Raw genomic sequence first — 13,574 nt, 5'->3', positions numbered from 1 at the left:
TCATCAAGTCAGCTAGGTTGTAGAATATCCAATCCCAAGACTGCAGTTCAGTGTAGACACCAAAATGGTATAGTGGAAACATTGCTGGTTGTGGAGGCAGGAAGACTTGCCTATACAAACCTTCAGAATCTCAGACAGTGACTCACTTTCCCCATGGATAAGTCACTTCCCTTTGATTTCCTTACCCATAAATTGTGAGTAACTACACCTGTGTTATTTATTTCATAGTGCTGTCTTAGGGCTCAAATTAGATCACGTATGGAAGTTATGTTCATACACCCAAGGGTTCAATAAACACCTGTTATTATCCACTACTTGCAGCTTTTCAAGTTTATCATTTTTCAGTAGCTGAAAGAGCCATTTGAGGGATGGGTGATTTTGTAGTCCAAATTAACACCCAATTTAATAATGTTGATTAATTATTTTATTTGTTAATGTTAATTAATTAATATTAATAATGTTAGGGGTATACTGTGTGGAAGACACTGAAATAAAAATTTTCGGGAGTTAATTGATAAGAAACTTTAGGTGAGAAAGAGTCCTTGCCCTAAATGATAATAGTTCATATTTATGTAACATTTGGAAAGAACTTTAATTTTCTCATTTGAATCTTCCAACAACGGTTTGAAATAAATACCACCATTATGTCCTTCACACTTTTATAGATAAGTAACTTGAAGCTGATTGACTTAAGTGATTTGTCCTGACTTATACAAGTAATAAGTGTCTGAGGTGGGAATTAAATCTATATCCTCTTGAGTCAAAGATTAAAGGTCTTTCTACATTGCCACACTGGTACTTTGTAATGTAGTAGCACCACCTCTGTCCTCTTTTCTCTGATTTTGTGTTTCTTGGAGCACCTACTCATCCATTATCATGTAAAAGGCCACTATCTTGTACTGATCATGGTAAGTCTGATGTCTATTGCATTTTATTCTTGACCCTTTCCTTACAATCATTGTGTGAACTCTATACCCTAAGAAATATTATTCCCATTTTCCAAATGAGCAGACAGATATGCAAAAGGATTGAATAACTTCCATGCAATCACAGAAGAATTTAGTGAATGCCCAAGCAATACTAGAACCCAAGTCTTCAGACTCCTAATCAATTATCTTTCCAAGAGAGTGCTGTTCATCAACACCTGGGCATTTCAGAGTAGAAAAGAAATCACTTTGTAAGCCCTGGTAACCAAGAAGGGTTCTCTCTAGACATGGGAACCCAAGAGGATTCAACCTTGAATACATCTGTGAAAAGAATTGTCATAGATTATGTCTATACATATTTGATTCAATAATATCAATCACAAAAATAGCACAGGTGCCGTGTATGAGGCAATGTTATAAATCATGACTCTAAATTGGTTATTTGTTTTCTACTTAATATAGCTCCTATTTTGTGAAAGGAAAATGCATCATTATTGATTTTTTCTACTCCTCTAAAAGTCCATGATATAAATTTTATTAATTTACTTTATCCTTACCTCCCAGTTTCATATTAGCCACATTAGAAAAAAGTCCTTTCACAGTGGTGCTATGAAGACTAATGGATTATCTTTAAAATTAATACAGGTTAAAAGTGTCATAGAATCATTGATGCAGTGATGGAAAGGATCTCAGTGATCATCTAGTCTAATATCTTTCCTTTATCAACAAGCAAACTGAGGTCTGTGATATTCTAGAAGTAGAAGACATCAAGGGATTTGTGAAAGATAAAACAGATGGTAGCAGTAATGTTAATTAAAATAATAGTAGTTGACCCTTTTATCTAGTTTTAAGGTTTTCAAAGCACTTTACAGAATTTTCTCCTTCCATTCTCAGAACAGCCTTGTGGTGTAGGTACCACAGTTTTATCCTTTTTTGACTTTTGAGTGAATTGAGGTTCTGAGGTGAGGTGACTTCTCCATGCTCACAGTGATCTAGGAGACACATTTTTACATAAAATGAGAAACAAACTTTCTCTATCTCTGCACACCTCTGATTTTCTATATATATATATATATACACATATGTATATATACATATAGATAAATCTAGAGTTATATGTGTGTGTCTATGTCTGTGGGTGTCTATGTCTGTGTGTATCTATTTCTGTGTGTGCCTGAGTTGAACAAAGGATCAACACTAGTTGATCCTTCCCTCAAGACTTTAAGTGAGAGGAAATCCAGTACATGTTAAGACAGCCCTTTCCACTTCTGGATAGCAAAATTTTGGGAATCTTTTCTTTACTTTAAACCTAAGTTTGTTTCTTCTTACCTTCTAACCTTTTCTCCTTGGTATTCTCTTTGGGCACAAATAAAATGAACCAAATTCTTCCTCCTTATGTCAGTCTTGCAGATACCTGAAGATACTTAATCCCAACCCCTGTCCTGACACCCATCTTTTATCTTGTCTTCACTGAACACCATCATTTCCTTCCACCAGTCCCAATATGGGAAGATTTCAAAGTCCTTCTCCATGCTGGCTGAACTCTTCCGGAGAATCTCTAGCCTACCAATGTCCTTCCTAAAGTGTGGAACCCACGACTTAACATGTTGCTCCAAATGTAGACTAGAGAGGACCGCCTCTGTATGCCTGGATACTGTGTCTCTTTTGTGGTGTAAGGTCAAATTGGTTTTCTTGTTAACCATGTACGTCACTAGGTAATTGTGGAGATCAAATGATTCAATGTATTTAAAGTACTTTGCAAAGTATAGAGAGGCAACTCAGGTAAAATGGAAAATGTACTGTGACTGGAGTCAGAAGGTCCTGATATCCAATCCAGTCATATATAATGACCCTGGGCAAGTCATTCAACCCCTATTTACGTCTCTTTCCTCAACTTTAAAATGGAGTAATAAGAGAACTTACTTCACAGGGTTGTTGTGAGAATCAAATGAAAATATTTATGAAGTATAGCACAGTGCTTGGCATACAATAGATGCTATGTAAGTACTTTTTTCCCTTCTCTCCACTAATACGTGTGTTAGTTCTTATTAACTTTGGTATCAACTCTCAGTTTTTATGTTCTTTTTAACATAAAGATCATTTTCTTTGTCGGAGGACATAGAAAAAAAGTACAAATTGAGCAGCTCTGCCTTTGCTTGGCATTCATTGTACTTGTCTCATCAGCCATCAGAATCAGTCCAATTCCTTATTTGATTATCCTTTGTTTCCCCAAATAGTCAATTTTGCATTAACAATACACACCTTTAGGGGTAGCTAGGTGGCACAATGGATGGAGCCCTGGCCCTGAAGTCAGGAAGACCTGAGTTCAAATCCGGCCTCAGACCAAAAACTTGACACGTACTAGCTGTGTGACCTTAGGCAAGTCACTGAACCCCGATTGCCTCAGCAAAAATAAAATAAAATAAAATAAAATAAAATAAAATAAAACAAAAAACAATACACACCTTTTATAGTCTTTAGCTTTCTGGACTTCCCTCAGTTCAAACTGCATGATGACACTCCTTCAAACTCTTTTACTATAATATAGGGTCTGGTTTTGCATTTATCTTTGGTTATCTGTCGTTTTTTTTTCTTTGCTGCAAATTTATTTTTCATATCTAAGTCTGCCTGATTGTCAATTTTTCTTCTTGCATCTTCAAAATTTTACTCTTGAGATCTTTCTTTCCTTTCACGTTTAAATTCCCTACAGAATGATCCTTTATCCTTCCTCAAATTTGCCTGGAATTGACTCTTCCAAAGTCTAATATGCATGTCTCACAATTCCTAGTTTTCCTTCCTTTATCTATCTCAAACTTTAGGATGGTGTAATTACTTTTCCCCTACTCTTGTAACATTCCCATTTACTTTTATTCTACCTAATAATTGCTCATAATTTGTGAGAATCAAATGCAGGATGGAGTTTTCCCATATTTGTCCCTTCATTTCACACCTTTTATGAACTAAAATATTGTTTTTATCAAGCAATCAATAGCTTTTCTTTGAGGAGAGAGACAAAGATAGACAGATAGCTAGCTGTATATGCAGATAGACACAGACACACAGGGAGAAGAAGGCAGACAAAAAAAGAGAAAAAAAGAGTCAGGAAGAGACAGACAGAGACAAATATGCAGAGATGCAGAGATAGAGGCAGAGAAAGGCATTGAGAGACAAAGATGTGGAATAAGAGAAAACATTCTGACAGATGTCCAGATACTTGAAGACTCCCATCAGTAATATACCGATAACAATATAAATGCTTTTCATCATGTTTTCCCACTATGATTCCTGGATTTCTTTAATGAGTATATTTTCTCAGTTTAAAAATATTATAATAGCCTCTTGTAACTTATCCTATTTCATTCAAATAAGAGAAAAACCTTCCCAGAACCATATTCAAGTTATCAGTCCCATCCCTCAAGTCTAAATTGTACCTTGGCAGCCAGATTTGTTTTCATGTATTAGAGATTCCAACTCATCTTACTTGTGAGGCATAATTCCTTCCTGTGGGTGAGATTTTAGCTCAAACTTGAAACAGACTAACCCCAAAATTGGTGATTTCTGTGGGACTCAAAAAACAATGTAGTGAATGAAAAAACAAATATCCTGTTTGTGGCCACCTTCTGTTTCCACAGTGGCACTGGTGGAGAATTGAAAAAGGGACAGGCTGTGGGAAGAAAACAATTTTAGAAGTCATACATTTATTGTTATGTGAGCCACCAGGGGTCTTTTGTACAGATGACTCTCACAACTATGCAACTGATGTCCATTGGCAACTGTTCCTACTCAGGAGCTGGTGACTTCAGTTTATTGCATAAACCTTAAAGCTACAATGATTACAGGAGTAAGCAGGATCCCAACGAACTCTTGGCCAATTTTCTTTGATCCTCTCCTCCCTTCTCACAGTTTTTTTTTTTTTTTTACTTTCCTCTTATTTTATTCTACCTTCTTCTTTTTCTTCTTTTCTCTCTTCTTTATCAGAGTGAAGCATATTCATAAGCAAAGATCTAGTTCACCAAACCTGGTCAACAGTAATCTCCCCTGTTATGCTGAGTTTTTGCCAGAGAATAAGCCCTTTCTCTTCCCTGAAGTGCAAAATGTCACTTTGGTGATGATTAAATTTGTAATATATTAAACAAAGTGAACAGTAATACATGAGTGACTCTTTTTTTCTATGACAAAATGGGTGAGTGGATCTTGAGGACCTAGAATAACTGCTATGACAACTAACTAGATGTTCTTTTCCCCTGAATTGCTATTTCTAGCTCCCACAGAAGATGTGTCTCTGACCATGTTTTACATCTTGGAGTCATTCATCATGCAGAGGGGATTTTTCTGATGGTTCTTCTTTTGTTGCAGGTGAATGGCATCACTCTCAAATGACATCCATGGAGAACAGATCTGAAGTGAATGAGTTCATCCTCATAGGATTAACAGATGCCCCAGAGCTTCAGGTTCCTCTCTTCATAATATTCACCTTCATCTACCTCATCACCCTGGTAGGGAACCTGGGGATAGTAGTTCTGATCTCCTTGGATTCCTGCCTCCACACTCCCATGTACTTTTTCCTCAGTAACCTCTGTCTGGTGAATTTTGGCTACTCCTCAGCTGTTATTCCCAAGGTGATGGCTGGGCTCCTGACAGGGAGTAAAACAGTAGAGTAAAGCAGGGCTTCACTTGGTCTGGGGGCTTTCTCTGATGTTTTTTAGCTTTCAGCAATGTTGTCAGACATATTTAATGTGGACAAAAAGGTCGTCAGGGTCAGTTACGTCACTGATGATGAATTATTTAACGTGAAAATCTACAAAGCTAAGACTAAAGTGGAGGGAGGTTGCTGCATGATTCTTTTTTTTTTTTTTTTTTGCTTACGCAGTTGAGATTAAGTGACTTGCCCAGGGTCACACAGCTAGTAAGTGTCAAGTGTTTGGTCTGAGGCCGGATTTGAACTCAGGTCCTCCTGACTTCAGGGGTTGCATGATTCTTTGTTCCCACTTGATTGTGCACTTAATGCAGCTTCTGAAGCTCAGATGCAACAAAACATGGATTGAATCTCTGCTGCTTGTGCTAATTTTGGCCTAACAATTAACACCAAGAAAACACAGGTTCTCCACTAGACAGCATCACATCATCCATATGTGGAACCATTGGTTACAGAAAATGGAGAAATACTGATTGCTGTAGATAAGTTTTCTTACCTTGGCAGTATAGTTTCTTGGCCTATTCATGTAGATGATGAGGTGGATGCCCACTTTGTTAGAGCTGGCTTAGTGAAAGTTTGAGAGACAAGATGTATTAGACTGCCTACCAAATTGAAGACCTCCAGAGCTGTTGTGCTGACCTCATGGTGTGTGCCTTTCCAATCTGGACATTATACCAGCACTATGCCAGGGACTGAATTGCTTCCATTTGAATTGTCTTAGAAAGGTTCTGAAGATCACCTGGCAGGATAAGGTAATGGATATTAAGGTCCTTATTCAAGCTAAACTGACAAACATTCAAATTCTATTGCAGAGTTCAACTCCAATGAGATGTCCATGTTGTATGAATGCCAAATATCTTTTTGCCTAAAAGACTTTTTTTGGAGAACTGACACAAGGCAAGTACTCATATGGAGGTCAGCAGAAGCAATACAAGGACACTTTCAAGGTGTATCACATAACAGGGGAGGCACTGGCATTTTAGGCTTGTTTCTGCAGCAATTTGAAACTGTCAGGACCATGTGTACAGTAATTTGGGGACATGTGCAAAAATATTATGTAAAACTCTTCAGTAGCTTCTGATGAGTGTGAGGGTTTTTTTCAGTTATTTCAACTTTTCAATTTTTTTTCCAAAATACCACAAAGGTTCTCCATTTGAATGAAACTGATTTTCAATGGATGGTCACACACAAGTGCATTCTTTTCTTTTCATTCTCTCCAATGCCCCAGAGTAGCTCCCTTGTTTCCTTCTGTTACTAGGTAAATGTAGTTATGAAATTTTGTGACATTTTATTATGAAGATTTTTAGAACTTTTGTGTTCTTGAAACCAAGTCATCAGACTGTCTGGAAAGCAGTTTCACTGGGCATTCTCATTACAAACCTTTTGAAATCATCATGGACCATGACAAATATTCTTTGAAAACAAGTCTTATAGATGTGGAGGCAAGATGGTGGAGAAAAGCCAGAGACTTAGCTGGGGTCTCCCCTAAATCCCTCCAAATAACTTTAAATAATATCTCAAAACAATTTCTGGAATGGTATTGGCTAGTATCCACTGTTAGCTATCAACTGTAGGTGAATGACCCGTAGCCTGGAAGACACAAATCTGACAGAAGAGACTGAAGGGCTCAAATGACAGGATAAAACATCCTTAGCGCTTTTTGGATTCAGATAATTTGGTTTTCCAACCATGCAATATCAAATCCATCTCATAACCAGACTCAGGAATATTCTGGTGGGTATTCAAAGATTTCAAAGGAACATAATGGGGAAATTGAGCCAGGAGGATCCCATCTTAGAGTGAGGCTAAAATTGTCCTCTCAGCTTTTCCCAATGCTGACTTCCCATCAGTTTCACATTGTCTGAGTAGCTTGTGGCATTTCTCTCAGATGGTGAATTGATTATCAATGAATTATGATCCATCAGACAACTCAAAATAAAATCCTATGAGCTTTTACCTCAAACAGCAAGTTTTACTAATCACAGCTTAGGAAAAACTTTTCCAGGATTTACATCTCAAAGTTGAATTTGTCCTGATGTAAAAAGCCAATCATTAGGGATTTCTATACACTTGCAAATTCTCAGTAAGGCATACATAACCGAAACAAGCTTTTCAGCTAGTTTACACATTAAAACAATCACCAACAAGTTGTTTGACATAAGTGATACACAAAGTTCACCAATTTGAAATTTGAAACAAACCCTTTCCCAATCTGGTGACTTCAATTTTGTTAAATGCATTTCCAAATTACTTTACACATTGAATCAACATCTCAACGTTAATAGTTAAAACTACAACTTTAAAAGAGCATGCTTACCCAAGTTCAGAGGCTAGCTTCATTACCTTCAGCAGGATGTGCTGAACCTGGGTGATAGGGCATAAGGCCATTGCCAGGGGGGCCTGCTGTAACTGCTGCATCTCCCACCTCCTTCCTTTCCCAGGTGGGGGAGGGTAAAATCAAAGGTGAGGGGTAAAGGATGAAACTCTTTTCTCCTATGAGAGCGGTTAACTTTCCCTCGACTGAAGGGAAGGGAGTGGGAGAAAAGAGTGACCAAGATTGTAAGGAGGAGTTTAAAACTCCTTAATGATCAATCACAAAACCTCCACAATCTGCCAAGATATTTTTAGTTGTTCTAACTTTTCTCTGTAACCTCCATGAAAGAGATTCAGGTGCATATAGGGAAGGGTGTAAGTAAACCTCAGGGAACCAAAAGCAACTTCAGTTTTCCTCAATTCCCTAGCACAGAGAGAATTGACAGAATTAGGCATACACTTCCTGATAGGGCATCCATTCTTGTCCTCTATGCTGTGGAAGGTGTACCAAGGTCCATGGCCTTGAACTGACCCAGTGGACTGAGAGCTTGAGAGCATCAGGCTGAGTGTGAGACAGCCACATAACTGTCTGCCTGAAAAGCACCTCCAAGCCTTGATGCTTGGAGAGCTATCCCAAATGCAGAGCAAGAAAAGGGTGGGGGGAGGCTTACATACCTTGCAGTCTTGTTTGGGGAAGAACTTGGGGTTAGGCAATTTCCCCATACTGGCCACCAAAGTGATGAGATTTATGGGTTTAGGCGTGCTGCGACCCCAAATTCAGAACATGTGGGTCCTCCCCAAAATAATTCTACCAAACCCTTCTTTCAGCTAAAGACAAGATTTATTAGAACATCTGTCATATCGGGCAGACTCTTAAGGAGTCTGAATATGAGGAAGCTATTGGCTACATTATAACAATCTGAGCAGTGGCTAGATTTTAAGAATCTGAGCCAAGGTTGTGGTTTTAACTGTTGATGATGAGATGTTGATTCTTTGTGTGGAGTGATTTGGAAATGAATTTAACAAAACTGAAGTCACCTGATTGGTAATGGGTTTGTTTCAAGTTTCATTTGGTGAACTTTTTGTATCAGTTATGTCAAGCAACTTTTCATACTTTGGTTACAGCTAAAATAATTTGGCAATTGTTGGTGATTGCTTTAATGTGTGGATTCAGTCAAAAGGCCATAATTAAGAATTTAGAAGGCCACATGTGGCCTTAAGGCCAAAGGTTCTCCACCCCTGGTAAATGGTGGAGACATCAGAGAGCAACAATGAGCACATACAATGAAAGATATTATTTGAAGAGTTTTCAGAATAGTGATGGTGCTTAACTTGACGGGAATAGATGAACTATCTGAGAGAATGTAAAAAGAGAAGGGTAGAAGGCCTAGAACTGAGTCATGAGGAATGCTTATCACTAGAAGAAAGAGAACTTAGCAACGGAGACAGAGAAAGAATAATTAGAGGAAACTGAGCAAAAACACAAGTGCTGTGTCACAGAAGTCAGAGGAGAAGAGAGTTCCAAGAATTGTCTTGATTGGCCAACAGGGAATGAGAATAAAGAATTGATGTCTGGCTGTACTGATAAGCAAGTTTCCACTAATGATAATGGATAGAGTGATTATATTCAGTAGAGTAGGCAGGCCAGCCTTTGGTTTGCACAAGGTTACAGAAGTTATTTGTACTGAGGAAATGGAGTTATTAAGTACAAGTATATATATATATATACACATATATATATATACACACACATATATATGTATATATATACACACACATACATATATACACATATAAATGTATTTATATACTACATGTGTATATACATATGTGCATATACACACACACACACACACTCACATACACACACATATATATACATATGCATACACCAACAGAGGTATTAACTCTATACTAGTAACCTTTATAATTAGAGGTCCTAAGCTCACTCACGACTAACCTTGTACTGCTTTCTAGGGAGACAGAACTATGAACCTCATTCCCTGGGTGGATGCCTACAGGAACACATAATCTTCTTAGTTTTTGCTTGGCATGCATTCCACAGTGCTCTAATTGAAGGCTCCTGTTTTGTTCTTGACCAGCAGCAGAGGTCCACTAGAAAAGTTCAAAGATATATCAGAGGGTACACCAAGAAGGTAGATGAAGAATAAAGGATATTTGTATCAGAAGTCAGTCAGTGTCTTCATGATTTTTTTGTTAATATGATATGTCTTGCAGAGGATAATTTATTCTTTTTATTCTTCTGTTGGGATTGATGCCTGAACCATCTCCCAAATTGAGTCTATGGAGAACAGCACACAGGTGAATGGATTTATCCTTGTGGGACTGACAGATGCCCCAGAGCTTCAAATGCCCCTCTTCATTACATTCACATTCATCTATTTTGTAACCCTGGTGGGAAACTTGGGGATGATATCATTGATTTACTTGGATCCCCAACTCCACACTCCCATGTGCTCTTTCCTCAGCAATCTCTCTTTGGTGGATTGTATTTAGTCATCAGCTGTTACTCCCAAAGTGATGGCTGGGCTTCTCACAGGAAACAAGGTCATTTCCCATGATGGCTGTGCTGCTCAAATGTTCTTCTTTGGGGCCTTTACTAGTGTGAACCATTTCCTCCTGACTGTTATGGCCTATGATCACCATGCAGCTATATGTAAGCCTCTCCATTATACCACCACTATGAGAGCAAATGTGTGCACACAACTGGTGATTGGCTGTTACATCCTGGGTATTATTGAGTCCTCCATTCACACTGACTTCACCTTTCACCTCTCCTTCTGTGATTCAAATATAGTCCATCATTTTCTCTGTGACATTCCCCCGATTCTGACTCTCTCCTGCTCTGATATCCATACCAATGAAGTGATACTCTTCATCTTGGCGGTCTTCAGCGTCTTTTTTGCCCTTCTCATCATCCTGACTTCCTACATATTCATTTTCATCACCATCCTGAGAATTCATTCTGTAGAGAACTGACACAAAACCTTTTGCACCTGTGCCTCACACCTGATAGCAGTGTCCATATTCTATGGGACTGTAATCTTCATGTACTTACAAGTCATTCTATGGACAATGATCAAATGGCCTCTGTGTTCTACACCTTAGTAATCCCTATGCTGAACCCTCTTGTCTATAGCCTGAGGAACAAAGAGATTAACAAAGCCTTTAGGAAAGCTGTTGAGAGGGCAAAGCCTCTGGTCTGCATGTGATTTTCATTGGGGAGGACATGCTATATGTAATGAACTAATCTTCACTCTACTTAACATAACTTACTTCATCTTCTATACCACAAAAATACTCTGTGTGTGTGTATGTGTGTGTGTGTGTGTGTGTGATTTGAGCAATACTTGAAACTCACCTCACAGATTCCCTCAGTAAATGTACCTATAAATGTTCCCTTCTTCTCCTAATTTCTTTAGTTTTATAGTCCTATACTATTCAATCTACATGTTGACACATCTTTTATCATTTGCATTAGCAACTCTTTCAGATTTGTGTGTCTTGTAATGTTTATCTGATTATAAGCTTAAGCTACAGACATGCAATGTTCTTTCCTTCTCAGGTTTTCCAGTGTCTTATATTACGATGGTCACTGTGGACATACAATAAATTCTTCCTGGGTGACTGATAGTGTCTTGAGTCCTGAAAAAATTTCAGTTTTTCTTATCCTTCATTCCCAACATATTAAGCGGTCCAGATCCCCTACCACATGAGGATCAGTTTAAAGATCTGGTATTTAGTGAGGAGAAAAGTTGACCTACTATGTGGATTAGAAATTTGATTTGTATCTTAGTCCCTGATTTTGGTATGAGGAGCAAAGAACAAAAGTTGCAAAGAAGCTGATTTAGACTTGGTACAAGGAAAATCTTTTTGAACTAGTAGAGCCCTCTAAAACTGTAATCACACTGCTTGTGGCAATAATGAGTATCTCCTCTTTTTTAATGGAAGTCTTCCCCAATCTATTTTAATTCTAGTACCTTCTCTCTATTAATTATTTCTATTTATCCTGTATAAAGCTTCTTTGTTTGCATTTTTCCATGGTGTCTCCCCCATTAGATTGTAAGCTCCTAGAGGGCAGTGACAGTCTTTTATCTCCTTTTATATCCCCAGCATTTAGAACAGTTCTTTGGACATAGTAGGCTATTAACATATGTTTATTGATTGACAATGTTGATTGGCCTACTCTGCAATTTATTTTCTTAGAGAGTTTCCTGGAGAGTTTCAGTGATTTACCTGGAATCCCATAGAATGTGCAGAGTAAGGAATTAGACCCAAGACTTCCTGGCTCCAAGGTCAGCTCTCTGTTCATTATGCTATGGCTGCATCTCTTTCCCCAATTAATGGGTGCCCACTTTATTTTAAGTTCTTTTATACTACAGAAATGATGTTAAAATGTGATTATACCTATGGACGTTCTGTCTTTTGAAGTTTTTCTTTTTGATAATTTAGTCAATCTAGATATAATTCCAAATTGTGTTTCATTTTGTTTGGATTAATTCACAACTCTATTGTTGTGGTTTGGGGTTACTGGGAATCTCAGAATGTTAGGGTAGAGGGCAGCATCTGCCTGGAAAGAATTCACACACTCAAACCTTCTGATCCAAGTTTTAAAGTTTTTTTTTCTCTTTCTTTTTCTCTTTTTTTCCTTTTTGGGTAACATGGCTATTGCAGATATATGTTTTGCATAATTTCATACACATATTGTGTTTCTTCTTGTCTTTTCAATGAGTGGGAGAGGGGAAAAGGAAAATTTGGAACTGAAGATAAAATTAAATTGAATGTAAAAAAGAAAAGTTTGACAAAGTAATTCTCTGGTGATTAGTGCTCGGGAATAGAAAGGTGTATACACACACACAAATACACAAATGTCATCAACGGTGTATAACACTTGTATAAAATCTAATATACATCAGAATATACAAACCTTACAAAAATGCATAAAAGAAGAATTATCAAAGATATCATTTTACTTACTGAAATATAATCAAGGATGTTCAAAGAAAACATTAACATTTATTAAAGACTCAATAACTTAATGCTAAATAATGATTTAAAGAACTAAAGGTAAAAATAATAGATAATTAAATTAATAAATAAATTTCATTAAAGAAAATGGCAATATTTTGCATATGGCACAGTGGATAGAGTAACAGCCCTGGATATAGGAAGATCTGTGCTCAAATGTAGTCTTAGACACTTACTAGATGTGTGACTCTGGGCAAGTCACTTAACTATTTGCCTTACTTTCCTCATCTGTAAAATGAGCTGGTTAGAGAAATGGCAAATCATTCCAGTATCTTTACCAAGAAAATCCCAAATGGGATAACAAAGAGTTGGACATCACTGTTCAACAAAACAACAAATCCCTCCTTTTATCTACTCTTCCTCTTATTCTATCCCCTTCTCTTCACTCCTTTTTCTCTCTTTGATAAAAATCTCTCTCTCTTTCTCTCTCTCTCTGTCTCTCACTGTCTCTCTCTCTGTGTGTGTCTCTCTCTCTCTTTCTCTTTCTCTCTCTCTTTCCTCCCTCCCTTCCCTTTCTCTCTCTTTCTTCTTTCCTTTTTGGATGAGAATGAAGTTCATATGTTGCCTCTTCTTCCTAACCCTCCTCTATT

At 37.6% G+C, this 13,574-nt stretch overlaps 1 pseudogene; it reads left to right on the top strand.

The window, feature by feature from the left end:
• The first annotated feature begins 10,236 nt into the window (after positions 1 to 10,236).
• LOC114042659 lies at positions 10,237 to 11,168 on the top strand (annotated as a pseudogene).
• The last annotated feature ends 2,406 nt before the right edge of the window (positions 11,169 to 13,574 follow it).

Source organism: Vombatus ursinus, unplaced genomic scaffold (genome assembly GCF_900497805.2).
Source record: "Vombatus ursinus unplaced genomic scaffold, bare-nosed wombat genome assembly UNPS02014662.1, whole genome shotgun sequence".
NCBI classification, from domain to species: domain Eukaryota; kingdom Metazoa; phylum Chordata; class Mammalia; order Diprotodontia; family Vombatidae; genus Vombatus; species Vombatus ursinus.
The sequence above is the reverse complement of the archived record's forward strand: the minus strand, read 5'-3'. Positions and strand labels throughout refer to the sequence as shown.